General features: G+C 41.4%; 2 long non-coding RNA genes across 2 annotated transcripts in view; both read right to left on the bottom strand.

Annotated features, from left to right (window-relative positions):
• Positions 1-4,965, bottom strand: part of LOC140729948 (uncharacterized) — a 76,369-nt gene extending 71,404 nt beyond the window's left edge. Inside the window, exon 1 of the long non-coding RNA XR_012099439.1 lies at positions 4,819-4,965. This is a non-coding gene — a long non-coding RNA (uncharacterized lncRNA). The remainder of the gene's footprint in view (positions 1-4,818) is intronic.
• Positions 4,966-7,829: 2,864 nt separating this feature from the next.
• Positions 7,830-13,179, bottom strand: LOC140729947 (uncharacterized). Its single transcript, XR_012099438.1, has 2 exons — positions 12,989-13,179; positions 7,830-8,481 (listed from the first exon to the last, which is right to left on the bottom strand). It is a non-coding gene; the product is annotated as an uncharacterized lncRNA (long non-coding RNA).
• Positions 13,180-13,494: the final 315 nt, after the last annotated feature.

Raw genomic sequence — 13,494 nt, 5'->3', positions numbered from 1 at the left:
TCCCCCTCTTGTCTTCTCCTATCATTTCAGATCTTCCCCGTCCCATCCCACTTTCAAATCTCTTACTATCTTTTCTTTCAGTTAGTCCTGACGAAGGGTTTTGGCCCTAAACGTCGACTGTACTTCTTCCTATAGATGCTGCCTGGCCTGCTGCATTCCACAAGCATTTTGGGAATAAGGGGACTGCAACAGATTTGGAGAATGGGCAGAGAAATGGCAGATGGAATACAATGTCGGGAAGTGTTCGGGCTTGCACTTTGGTCGAAGTAATGGAAGGGTTCTGACCGAGGGTGTCGGCCCGAAACATCAACAGTGCTTCTCTCTATAGATGCTGCCTGGCCTGCTGTGTTCCACCAGCATTTTGTGTGTGTTGCTTGAATTTCCAGCATCTGCAGATTTCCTCGTGTTTGCTAATAAAAGGGCTGACTGTTTTCTAAATGGAGAGAAAAAGAAAAAACTGAGGTGCAAGGGGACTTGAAAATCAATGTGCAGGGATCCCCCAAAGGTCAATTTGCAGGTTGAGTTTGTGGTGAGGAAGGAAAATGATAGATAGATAGATAGATAGATAGATACTTTATTCATCCCCATGGGGAAATTCAACTTTTTTTTCCAATGTCCCATACACTTGTTGTAGCAAAACTAATTACATACAATACTTAACTCAGTAAAAAAAAATATGATATGCATCTAAATCACCGTCTCAAAAAGCATTAATAATAGCTTTTAAAAAGTTCTTAAGTCCTGGCGGTAGAATTGTAAAGCCTAATGGCATTGGGGAGTATTGACCTCTTCATCCTGTCTGAGGAGCATTGCTTCGATAGTAACCTGTCACTGAAACTGCTTCTCTGTCTCTGCAATGTTAGCATTCATTTCAAGAGCACTAGAATATAAAAGCAAGGATGTAATGTTGAGATTTTAGAAAGCCTCACTTGGAGTATTGTGGGCAGTTTTGCACCCCTTATCTCAGAAAGAATATGCTGAGACTGGAGAGGGTTCAGAGGAAGTTTGTGAAAGTGATTCCAGGTTTGAATGGCTTGTCATATGAAGAGCTTTGATGGCTTTAGGCATGTATTCACTACAATTCAGAAGAATGAACGGTGATCTCATTGAAATCTATTGAATGATGAATGGCCTTGATATTGTGGCTGTAGAGAGGATGCTTCCTTTGGCGGGAGAGCCTAAGACCAGAGTACACAGCCTCAGATTAGAGAGGCATGGTGCTGGAGCAGAGGTGAGGAAGAACCTCTTTAGCCAGAGAGTGGTTAATATGTGGAATTCTTTGCCATAGGCAGCTGTGGAGACCAAGTCTTTATGTATATTTAAAGCAGAGGTTGATAGATTCTTGACTGGACAGGGCATGAATGGATACAGAGAGAAGGCTGGAGATGGGGCTTTGAGGAAAATTGGTTCAGCCATGATGAAATTGGTGGAGCAGACTCAATGAGCCAAATGGACTATTTCTGCTCCTTTATTTGTGGTCATGAGGTCTAAACTGTTCCTGTTTCAACTATCCTTCTGTTTGATCTAATATTGTACTCAATGATTCCTGCCAATATATTTGTCCAAATGTCTTTGTGTTTGACCAAATATCCCAATAATTCATTCCTGCCAAATACCTGTCAAAAGATCCTTCTGTTTGATCTAATATTGTACTCAGTGATTCCTGCCAATATATCTGTCCAAATGTCTTTGTGCTTGACCTAATATCTAGCTAAACCACTGAAATGTTAAGAGAGTCATGGAACATTTTAACATGCTGGTCAATTGGGAAAATCAGAATGGCAATGTATCTCAAGAGAGTGAGTTTGTTGAATCCCCCGAGGTGGCTTTTTAAGGTGGTTTGTCATTGAGCATACTGCATTGCATGTTATGTAATGAAATGGAAGCAATTAGGGAGGTAGAGATCACAATATGATTGAGTTCAACTTGAAATTTGATAGGGAGAAATTAAAGTCTGATGTAGCAGTATTTCAGTGGAGTAAAGGAAATTACAGTGGTATGAGAGAGGACTTGGCCAAAATAAATTGGAAGGAGCTGCTGGCAGGGATGTCAGCAGAGCAGCAATGGCCTGAGTTTCTGGGGAAAATAAGGAAGGTGTAGGATAGATGTATTCCAAAGACAAATAAATACTCTAATGACAAAATAGTACAACCGTGTCTGACAAGGGGCATTAAACCTAATGTAGAACTGAAAAAGAAGGCATACCATAAACCAAAAATTAGTGGGAAGACAGAGGATTTGGAAGCTTTTAAAAACATACAGAAAGCAACTAAGAGACTCATTAGAAGGGACAAGCTGAAATATGAAAGCAACCCAGTGAACAATATCAAGGTGGAAAGAAAAAGCTTTGGAGAATGGGCAAGAAAGTGGCCACCAAAATATAATGTTGGAAAATGCATGGTCATGGACTTTGGTAGTAGAAATAAATGTGTAGACAATTTTCTAAACGGGGAGAAAATCCAAACATCTGAGACGCAAAGAGTCTTGGGAGTCCTTGTACAGAGCAACATGAAGGTTAACTTGCAGGTTGAGTTGGTGGCAAGGAAGGCAAATGCAATGTTAGTATTCATTTCAAGAGGTGTAGAATACAAGAACAGGGATATGTTGCTGTGTCTATAAGTCCAATAAGGCATTTGTGAGGCCTCACCTTGAGTATTGTGAACAGTTTTGGGTTCCTCAACTAAGAAAAGTTGTGCTGACATTGGATCGGATTCAGAGGAGGATCACAAGGATGATTCCGGGAATGAAAGGGTTATCATTTGAGGAATGTTTGATGACTCTGGGTCTGCATTCGCTGGAATTCAGAAGGATGAGGGCAGGATCTCATTGAAACCTTTCAAATGTTGAAAGGCCAAAACCAGAGTAGATATGGAAAGGATATTTCCCATGATGAGAGTCCAGCACAAGAACGCACGGACTCAGAATGGAGGGGCATCATTTAAAATAGAGATAGGGAGCAATTTCTTTAGTCAGAGGGTGGTAAATTTGTGGAATCTGCTACCACAGGCAGCTGTGGAGGCCAGGTTGTTGGGTGTATTTAAGGTTGAGATTGGTTGGTTTTTTCAATCCATGAAGCCATGGAATCAACGGTTACAGAGAGAAGGCTGGGGAATAGGGTTGAGGAGCGATAAAGAAACGGATCAGCCATGATTGAATGGTGGAGCGGACTCGATGGGTCAAATGGCCTAATTCAATTCCTATGTCTCAATGTCATTATTGTCTAAACCATTCCTGTTCATGTACCTGTCCAAATGTCCTTGTATTTGACCTAATATCTTACCAAACCGTTCCTGTTTGTGTACCTGTCCAATTATCATTGTTTGATATAATGTCCCACTAAACCATTCCTGCCATGTACCTGTACAAATGTCAGTGTGTTTGACTGAATATTCTACTAAACCATTCTCGTCCAGATACCTGTCCACATGTTCCTTAAACCTACAGTTTTCCAACACGACCTATGAGGGAAAAAAACCCTTGCCTCCAATGTCCTCTTTAAAATCCTATCCTTCCCATCTTCAACCTATGTCCTCAAGTTATAGACTCATACCTTCCCCATCCTGGGAAAAAGACTGACTGGGTCCAGAGGAGATTGACGAGAATGATTTTGGGAATAAAGTGGTTACTAAGTGAGGAGTGTTTGACAGCATGTGAATCTAGGCTTGCTGGATTTCAGAAGAATGAGGGGCAGGAGGGGGGTTGTCTCTTTGAAACCTTTCAAATATTGAACAGCCTAGATAGAGTGGATGTGAAGAGAAAGTTTCTAATATTGGCAGAGTCCAGGTCCAGAGGGCACAGTCTCAGAATACAAGGACATCTTTTCAGAACAGAGATCAGTGAGAATCTCTTTTGCTGGAGGGTACTGAATCTGTGGAAATTGTTCCATCAGGCAGCTATGGAGGCAAAGTCATGGTATTGGAAGTGGAGGCTGATAGTTTCTTGATTAGTCAGGACACCAAAGGGAGAAGGAGGGAAAATGAAGTTGAGAGCAACAATAAATCAGACATGATGGAATGGCAGAGCAGGCTTGATGGGCTGAATGGCCTAATCCTGCTCCTCTATCTTATGGACTTCCTATGCCTTTAGTAACATTATAAACCTCTATAAGGTTATCCCTCAGACACCTTTGCTCAAGGCAACATGGTTTCTTCTGCACACACCCTAGCTAAATCCCAAGCTTCCAACACACAGGTCTGGTCTTACCAATGTCCTGTACATCTGTAAAATTATGTCCCAACCTTTGTATTGAGTGTCCAGTTCAATGAGGGTAACCCTGAGAGTAAATACCAACAACACAAGAGATTCTGAGATGCTGGGATCGCGAGCAAAACTCACAAAATGATGGAGCATCACAGCAGCTAGGCAGCATCTATGGGAATGAATAATCAGTCGATGTTTCAGGCTGTGACACTTCATGGGGACGTGAAAGGAACAGGGAAGAAATCAAACTAAGTAGGAGAATAAGCCAGAGGCTGATGGGGTGATGGGGAGGGTGGGTGAAGTGGGAAGCTGGGAGGTGATAAGTGGGAAAGGTGAAGGCTGAAGAAGACATCTGATATGAGAGGAGAGAGGACCATGGAGGAAAGTGAAGAAAGGGGGAAGATCCACAGGTGAGGGGTGCACTAAAATGAAGACAATTGGAAATGTAAAGTTCAGGAGAGGAGAAAAGACCTGGGGACGGCAAGGGTCTGCAGGAACTCAGTCAGTCAGGCAACATCTATGGGAGGGAATAAAGAGTCAATGTCTGGGACCAGGGGCACACCGTGTTCTTTGTCTGCAATCGTGGACAACAGAGGCTTTGGCTTCACTGCAACTTACCATCATCTCCTCAAATACGGACAGATCATAGCAATTTTTATCCATTATGCAATTCAGTATATCACCGGACACAGCCCACAGAGTAATCAGAACAAGCAAGAGACCTCTCCATATCGACAGCCACATCATAAGCAGAAGACAGGATCAGCAGTGTCTACGAGGTTAAAAAAGAAAGCATTAATCATTGACCCCTCCATTCCAGTGCCCTGTGACACAGACTGTATTCCCACTGACATTAAACCAGCACCCTTACACCATCCTTCAGTGACCCCTCTCTTCCAGCACTCTGTGTCTCTGATGGTATTCCGATTGATGATAATCCAGCACCCTCACAATGTCCATCAGTAACTTCTCTGCCCCAGTGTACTGTGTCACTGATTGACATTAACTGAGCTCCCTCACACTATCTGTTAGTGACTCCTGCTAACTAGCACCCTGTGTCGCTTACTGTATCCCCACTGATGTTAATCCAGCTCCCTCAGTGAACCCCACTTCCAGTGCCATATCACAATGAATGTTAATCCAGCTCCCTCAGAGACCCCTCTCACTGACAGAGAGTGAGTAACAGAGAATATTACAGCCCACCTGTGGTAACAACATTTTAACCTACTCCAAGATCAATCTAACCCTGCCCTCCTACATCACCCGGTAATTTTCTATCATCCTGCTGCCCATCGCAGGGTCTCTTAGATCACCCGATTGTAACTGCCCCTACTACCACCCTTGGTGACACATTCCACACACCCACCACTCTTTGTGTAAAAAAAACCCTCCGATACACCTCCCCTATGCTTTCTGTGAATCACATTAAAATCATGCCTTCTTGGTTAAGTGATTTCTGCCCTGGAAAAATGGCTCTGGTTATTCACCCCATCTATACTGTTTATCATCTTGTACACTCCTCTCAAGTCACCTCTCACCCTCCTTCACTCCAGAGAGAAAAATCTCAACTTGATTAGCCTATCCTCATAAGACATGCTCTGTAATCCAGGCAGCACCCTTGTAAATCTCCTCTGCACACCCTCTAAAGCTTCCAAATCCTTCCTACAATGAGACGACTAAAGCTGAACACAATACCCCAAGTGTGACCTCCCCAGGGTTTTATGGAGCTGCAACACCACCTTGAGTTTCTTGAACTCAAGCTACTGGCCAACACACCATATGCTTCCTTAACAACTCTTTTGATTCAGGCAGCAAATTTATAGACGTGGACAACAAGATCCCTCTGTTCATCCAACCTCCCAAAAATCCGGCCGTTAACCCTCCACCATCCAAAGTCAAACACTTCCTATTTTTCTGGTTTGAACTCCATCTGCCACTGTTCAGCCCAGCTCTGCAACCTATCAAAGTCCTGTTGTAACTTATGCCAAACATCTACTCTATCCACAACACACCAATCTTCATGTCATCTGTAAATGTTTTAACACAGTTTGCCACTTCTTCAGCCCCATCATTTATAAATATCAGAAAGAGCAGGAATCTCAGAACAGATCCCTGTGGAACACGACCGGTCACCGACCTCCAGGCGAACACCACAAAAATATATGCAAGTTGGCGTTGCGATTCATATCGCCAATGTATGGCAGCTCAGAAAAGTGCTCACAATTCACAGTGAGAACATGAACTGATGGGACCTCGAAAGCAAGTCCACAGGCTGTGAAGTCAGTCCAGTACTGTGTGGTGGTGTATAGCACCAAACTGCGGCAGCTCACAATACTATCAGATATTCTACTAGATAATCTCCTTGTGAACTACCATCACTACAAATCACAGCCTGTACTTTCCCTTTGAGAAACATACTTTTGAACGGTCTAAACAAACTAGCAATTCAGCAACCTTCGCTCTCATGAATACAGATACCACACCTTGGTGTAGACGACAGGAGACAGGTGAGAGAACGCGCTGGGTCCGGCTTTAAACCATCGGGATCCTGGACTGGCTTCAAAGTTCAAAGTTCGAAGTACAATTTCTTAACAAAGTAAGTAAATCATACACAACCTTGATAATCATTTTCTTGTAGGCCCCCACAGGAAAACAAATACAGTGGCAAGCATTTGGTCCATATCGACAGACAAGGAAACTCATCAAACTCAACAACAGTTTTATTGTGATAAACATTAAAACAGACTGGGCACCATGACCCAGAGATAGAGCAGCTCCATCTCATAGACCAGGGAGGGAACCATCACACACCCTGGTCACATGTCATTTACTTGCATTTTCAGAAGGTATCTGATAAGGTGCCACACGAGGCTGCATAACAAGATAAAATCCCGTGGCACCACAGGACAGATACTGCGGGGATAGAGGAAATGCTGACAGGCAGGAGGCAGTGCATGGGAATAAAAGGGGGCCTTATTCAGTAACTAGTGGTGCAGCTGGACATTGACAATTCAAAAAAATGAGCCAAAAAGTGGCAGATGGAATACGATATTGGGAAATGTATGGTAATACATTTTGGTAAAAGGAACAATAGTGTGGACTATTATCTAAATGGGGAGAAAATTCAAACATCAGATGTGCAAAGGGACTTAGGAGTCCTCATTCAAGACGACCAGAAGGTTAATTCAAAGGTTGTGCTGTGGTAAAGAAGGCAAATGCAATGTTGGCATTTATTTCGAGGGGAATAGAATATAAAAGCAAGGAGATAGTGCTGAGACTTTATAAGACACTAGTCAGGCTGCACTTGGAGTATTGTCAACTGTTTTGGGGCTCATATCTCAGAACAGATGTGTTGTCATTGGAGAGAATCCAGTGGAGGTGCACAAGGATGATTCTGGGAATGAAGGGGTTAACATAGGAGGAGCAGTTGGCAGCTTTGGGCCTGTACTCACTGGAATTTAGAAGAAATGCGGGGTTATCAGATTGAAACCTGCTGAACCTTGAAAGAACTAGATAAAGTTAATGTGGAGAGGATGTTTCCTAGGTGGGGGTGTCCAGAAGTAGACGGCACAGTCTCAAAATTGAGAGGCAACTGTTCAGAACAGAAGCAGGGAGGATTTTTTTTTAGCCAGAGAGTAGTGAATCTGTGGAATGTTCTGCCACAGGCTGCAGTGGAGGCCAAGGCCAGTGGTACATTTAAAGTGAAAATTGATTATTTTCTAATTGGTCAGGGCATCAAATGTTATGGCGAGAAGGAAGATTTATGGGGTTGAGTGGCACTCAGGATCAACCATGATGGAATGGCAGAGTAGACTCGATGGATTGAATGGCCTAATTCAGCTCCGACGTCTTATAGTCTTACAATTACAGTTAGGGTGACCCACAAATACACAAGCCAATAACTGTTTAATTGAACTTAAAATGTTACAAATGAATGAACTTCCCACTGTAATCCCTCGACCACATTTTAACACAAAACAATAAACAATGCTGGTCATTAGAAATACAGGGCGGGCTGTTGACCACGCTCCCTCCCCCAGAGCATCACAATGCATAGAATTCATGAAAGTCCAGTGTGTAAAAGCAGACAGATCATGTCAATAATAAAATAATGAACAAATAATACATAGAACATGAACTACAGGGAACCCGAAAGTGAGACCGCAGTCCATCACTGAGGTGAGTGAAGGCGGTTACGGCGCCGTTTTGCACACTGGACGTCAGTCAGTCTTTGTTCCGTTCTTTGTGGATATTATTGTATTTCTTTGTTTTCCTGTGGACCTGCAAAAATGAAAATGAATCTTAAGGTTGAATATGGTATAGAAACTTGGACAATGGATGCACTTTGAACTTTTGAACCCTCTGCCTTCTTTTCATCTGCGTTGCCAAGATCCCATAGATCTCGTGCCTCCCAGCTTTCTTATTGACCCTACTAAGGGAACCTTATCAAACGCTGTACTAGAAGCCTTATACAGTCCACCACAGCCACAGCTCTACCTTCATCAATGTGCTTTGTCACATCCTCAGAGAATTCATTCAGGCTCATGAGACATGAGCTGCCCCTCACAAAGCCATGCTGACTATCCCAAAGTCAGACTATGTTTTTCCAAGTGCTCATAAACCCTCTCATCACCTCGTTGTGCTCTATGTTCTAAAAGCTCAAGGCTGAACTGGCGGAGCATGAAGCTGTTCGGGATCTGGATGGACTAATTAACTTAGCTATCCGACTTGATAATTGGATGTCAGAACACCAGCGAGAGTGTTGCGGTAAATTCCCCAGATATGACCACTTCTAACTCTGATCTTCACCCACATTTTCTACTCATCCAAGTACCTCATTGCAAATGTCCATTGCAAACAAGTGACCCCTGGAGAGAGGTGAGAGAGAGAGGGTATGTGAGTGAGGGACGGAGAGAGAGGGAGGGGGAGGGGGAGTGCAGGAGGGAGACGGGGAAGGACTGGGACTTTATGGCAGAGACGCTGGACACTTTTGACTTTTTTGTAGAAGTCAGGAAAATCCAAGGGCCATCTGCTAGAGGGCAAACTTTGTCTGTTCAAAAGTTACCTCTTAGTCCTTTGTAGCTGTCTCTGGTGAGAGACAGCTACAAAGTTACCTCCTAGTTCTATGACATCTGGGGTATATTTGCTCTCTTTATTGGCCAGGACCACAAGGAACCGGCCCCTCAGGTATTTTTTAGACTGCAGTTCCACCGGTAATTTTTTAGATCTGGGTGTGGTCTGACAAAGGTGAGTCTCAATTTCCAAGTTAGATCATCCTTTGCCAGTCACCACTCTTGAGGGTAGACCATTTGAGCCAGAAAATGTGTGTCATGCTCGTGCTCCCTTTGCTTTTGGATAGGGAACCATTCTGAACTGCTTCGAGTTCACCTTGTCCTTTCCCCTGCGATCAGCGATGTGTGCTTTGCCCACTGCTCTACTTTCTCTACACCCATGAATGTGCAGCTAGACAGAGCTCAAATGCCATCCATAATTTTGCTGATGATATCACCATTGTAGGCAGAATCTCAGATGGTGACAAGAGGGCGTACAAGCTGGAGCTTGTATGCCCTCTGGAGTGGTGTCATAGCAACAACCTTGCACCCAATGTCAGTAAGACCAAAAAACTGAGTGTAGGCTTCAGAAAGGGTAGGATGAGAAAACACACACCAAAGAGGGATCTGAAGAGGAGAGAGAGATCAACTTCATGTTTCTGGGTGTCAATATCTCTGAGGACCTAACCTGGACCCAACATATTGATGCAGGTATAAAGAAGGTAAGACAGTGACTATATTTCATTGGGAGTCTGAGGAGATTTGGTGTATCAAATCGTTTCCAAAATCGTTTAATATTTTCAATAAACTAGGAATGGATTCCTCAGGATTCGAAATATAAACTAAGAGATCGTCAGCATAAAGGGCGAACTTATGAACAATCCCATTTATGAGAATTCCATGAATATCTTTAGCTTCACAAAGTGCAATAGCCAAGGGTTCCAGCACCAAATTAAATAACAAAGGACTTAATGGACATCCTTGTCTCGTACTCTGCGAAAGCCAAAGAAAAGGAGATCTGCAATTATTAGTAATAACAGTAGCAATCGGGCTTTTATGTATCATTCTGATCCACTTATTAAAATTAATACCAAAGCCAAATTTCTCTAAAACATTAAATAAGTGTTTCCATTCAACTCTGTCAAATGCCTTTTCAGCATCGAGAGAGACAACACATTGAGGAGACTTAGAAAAGGATGAAAATATAACACAACAGTCTCCAAACATTAGAGAAGGAATAACAGCCCTTTACAAGATCTGCTTGTTCTTGAAAGATAATTTTAACTAGAATACTCTCCAGCTGATTAGCCATTGCTTTTGAAAAAAATTTAGCATCCCTATTTAATAGTGAAATAGATCTATCTGAAGCACAATCAGTAGGGTTGCTATTTTTTAAAGAATTAAATAAATAGAAGCTTCATAAAATATGGGAGGTAACTCTCCTATCAAAAAAGAATCTTTAATAGACAGTAGGTGCAGGAGTAGGCCATTCGGCCCTTCTAGCCAGCACCGCCATTCACTGTGATCATGGCTGATCATACACAATCAGTACCCCATTCCTGCCCTCTCCCCATATCCCTTGACCCCACTATCTATAAGAGCTTTAAGCATATCTTTAAGCATTTCCAACATATATGAAGAAAGCAGTTTTTCAAATTTTTTATAAAATCCTACAGAATAACCATCCAGTCCAGGAGCTTTACCAGATTGCATTGAAAAAATAGCTTTCTGAATTTTATTTTCAGTAATAGGAGCATCAAGAATTTGTTGATCTTCAACAGAGATTCAAGGAAAATCAATCTTTTGTAAAAAGGCATTCATTTTAGAAGAATCAACTGGAAACTGAGATTCATAAAGTTCAATATAAAAATCTTGAAAAATTTTATTATCTTCATAATTACTTGCTAAACTACCATCTCCCTTATGATTTTTTAAAATTTGTCTTTTAGCTCTAGCTGCTTTTAATTGAGATTCTAATAGCTTATTATTGTTATCTGCAAACACATAAAATAGACTATTCAATTTAACCAAATTTCTTTCAATAGGATAAGTTAATAATAATTTATGTTGTGACTCGAGTTCAACTCTTTGTTTGAATAAATCAATGTTAGGAAAGATTGCATAAATATTATCCAAGTCTTTAATTTGTTTGGAAATCTTATCTAACTCTATTTTTGTCTGTTTCTTAAGCTTAGCTAAATAGGAAATTATCTGACCGCACAAATATGCTTAAGTGTATCTCATATAATCAATTTCGACACATCTCCCATATTATTAAAAAGAAAATAATCTTTTATCTGAGTCTCAATAAACTTGACAAAGTCCGAACTTCGTAATAAATTTTCTGGAAAACGCCAAGGCAAATTTGCAATAAAAACATCATTCAATTCAAAAGCTAAGCTTAAAGGCACATGATCTGAAAGAACTAGAGCATGTTTGTCTGTTTTTGTCTATTTTTGTCATGCTCCGGAACACCGTAATGGGAAAAAATTACAAAAGAGATAACTAAAATTATTCCTACAGTTAATCCTATAACTCAAAACTAACCCCAATCCTCCCACCACCCAGAAAAGCCCAAAATTCGGCAAAAAAAAAGCCAAAATGCGTCCCCATAGAGTAAAAAAGAGAGAGAATTTGCAAGCTGCCCATTTTATAATAGTGATTTTAAAAGCTTTCCTTAATTCCTCCCCCCAGTTACAAAAAAAAATCCATACGGCCTTAAAATAGAAAAACCCTGCAGAGGAGAAAAAATGTTTTGCTAAATATAAAAAGCCAGACACTACAAAACAACACACCACCCTATCAAGTCATGTTAACTGGTTCTTCTGCCAACTTAGATGCCTTGTTTCTAACTAATATATATGCAATTTAAATATCAATTTACTTTGATGTCTTCCATTGCTTTACAGAGTATTATTGTTCTGGAACAATGGACACTGGTGAGGCTGAGTAATCATTAAAACATGGAATGGATTTGCAGCAGAAATGGCTAATACGAGGGGGCACAATATTATGGTGCTTAGAGGAAAGTATAGGGATCTCAGAGATGTTATTTTTTAGTCATAGACCAGTGGGTGCATGGAAAGATCTGCCATAGGTAGCCATAGAGGCAGACACAGTAAGGACATTTGAGAGACTCCTAGATAGGCTCATAATGAAAGATGAATGGAATTCTCTGCAGGACGGAAGCATTAGATTGATCATGGAGCAGATTCAGAGGAGAGCAGAACATCATGGGCCAAAGGGCCTGTACTGTGCAGTATTTCTCTACAACATCCGGTTCCCCATATCCGGAATAAAAGTTCAGAGAAAATAAGTGTTCATACTTAATCCTTAAAAACCAGCTGGGGAATGCAGAAACAATCTCCAAAAATGCCAAAACAATAAAATTACACAAAGAGAAAAATGCCTATGTAATCTCTAATGAAGAAAAATCAGCACCATTTTCCATTTAATTTACACGCCTGTTTTTAGAAAAAAAGCTATCTACTAAGCACTCCCGACTATATATATATAAGAAAAAGTCATTATGAACTATGAAAACTCTCACTTAATTAATGAAAAAAGGAGAATAAAAACAAATAATCGAACAACCTGTCCGATGTGTTAATTCACTCAGTAGACCAAACAGATTTCGGAAAAGCCACTCATCATTCACATCAAAAAGTTTACATCTTCTTTGAATGGTCGATTGATCAAAGGATATCTTAAGCAAATCAGAAATCTTCAAAGCTTACCTTCTTTCCGAAATAACAATTATTCTGCAGACCTTGAACAATTCAAACCTCGGCTACAACCAAAATAGAGTTAACATAGTCCAGTGCCTCTTTGAGTCCAGAAAAACACGTGGAGTCAAATCATTGGAAAATAATTTTAATCGGGCTAGATATTGAAGTGATGGGAATAATCCCTTTTCATATGCTATCTTCATGGTTGGAACAAATTTAGACCGCAGATCCATAACTTCCTGTGAATAACCTTCATATAAACGAATGACATCTTTGGCTGGGGGCTCCACCAAGGAAGAACATGATGCACAACTGAGACAGGTGCTACATGTGACATGGAATGGGGTATGTTGAATAGCGGGTGAACAAGTAGTCTTTGGAGTACTGCAAGTCTGTGCCTTTGCTGTTGTTTTGCTCATGCTTGAGTGATCGGTGGTGGGTGCTGATGCTTTTTTTGCCAGTGGGGGAGGGGCTTGCTGCCAATTATGTGCAGGAGGGAGGGGAGCTGTGGGGAC

The sequence above is a fragment of the Hemitrygon akajei genome, chromosome 7 (genome assembly GCF_048418815.1).
Source record: "Hemitrygon akajei chromosome 7, sHemAka1.3, whole genome shotgun sequence".
NCBI classification, from domain to species: Eukaryota; Metazoa; Chordata; class Chondrichthyes; order Myliobatiformes; family Dasyatidae; genus Hemitrygon; species Hemitrygon akajei.
The sequence above is the reverse complement of the archived record's forward strand: the minus strand, read 5'-3'. Positions and strand labels throughout refer to the sequence as shown.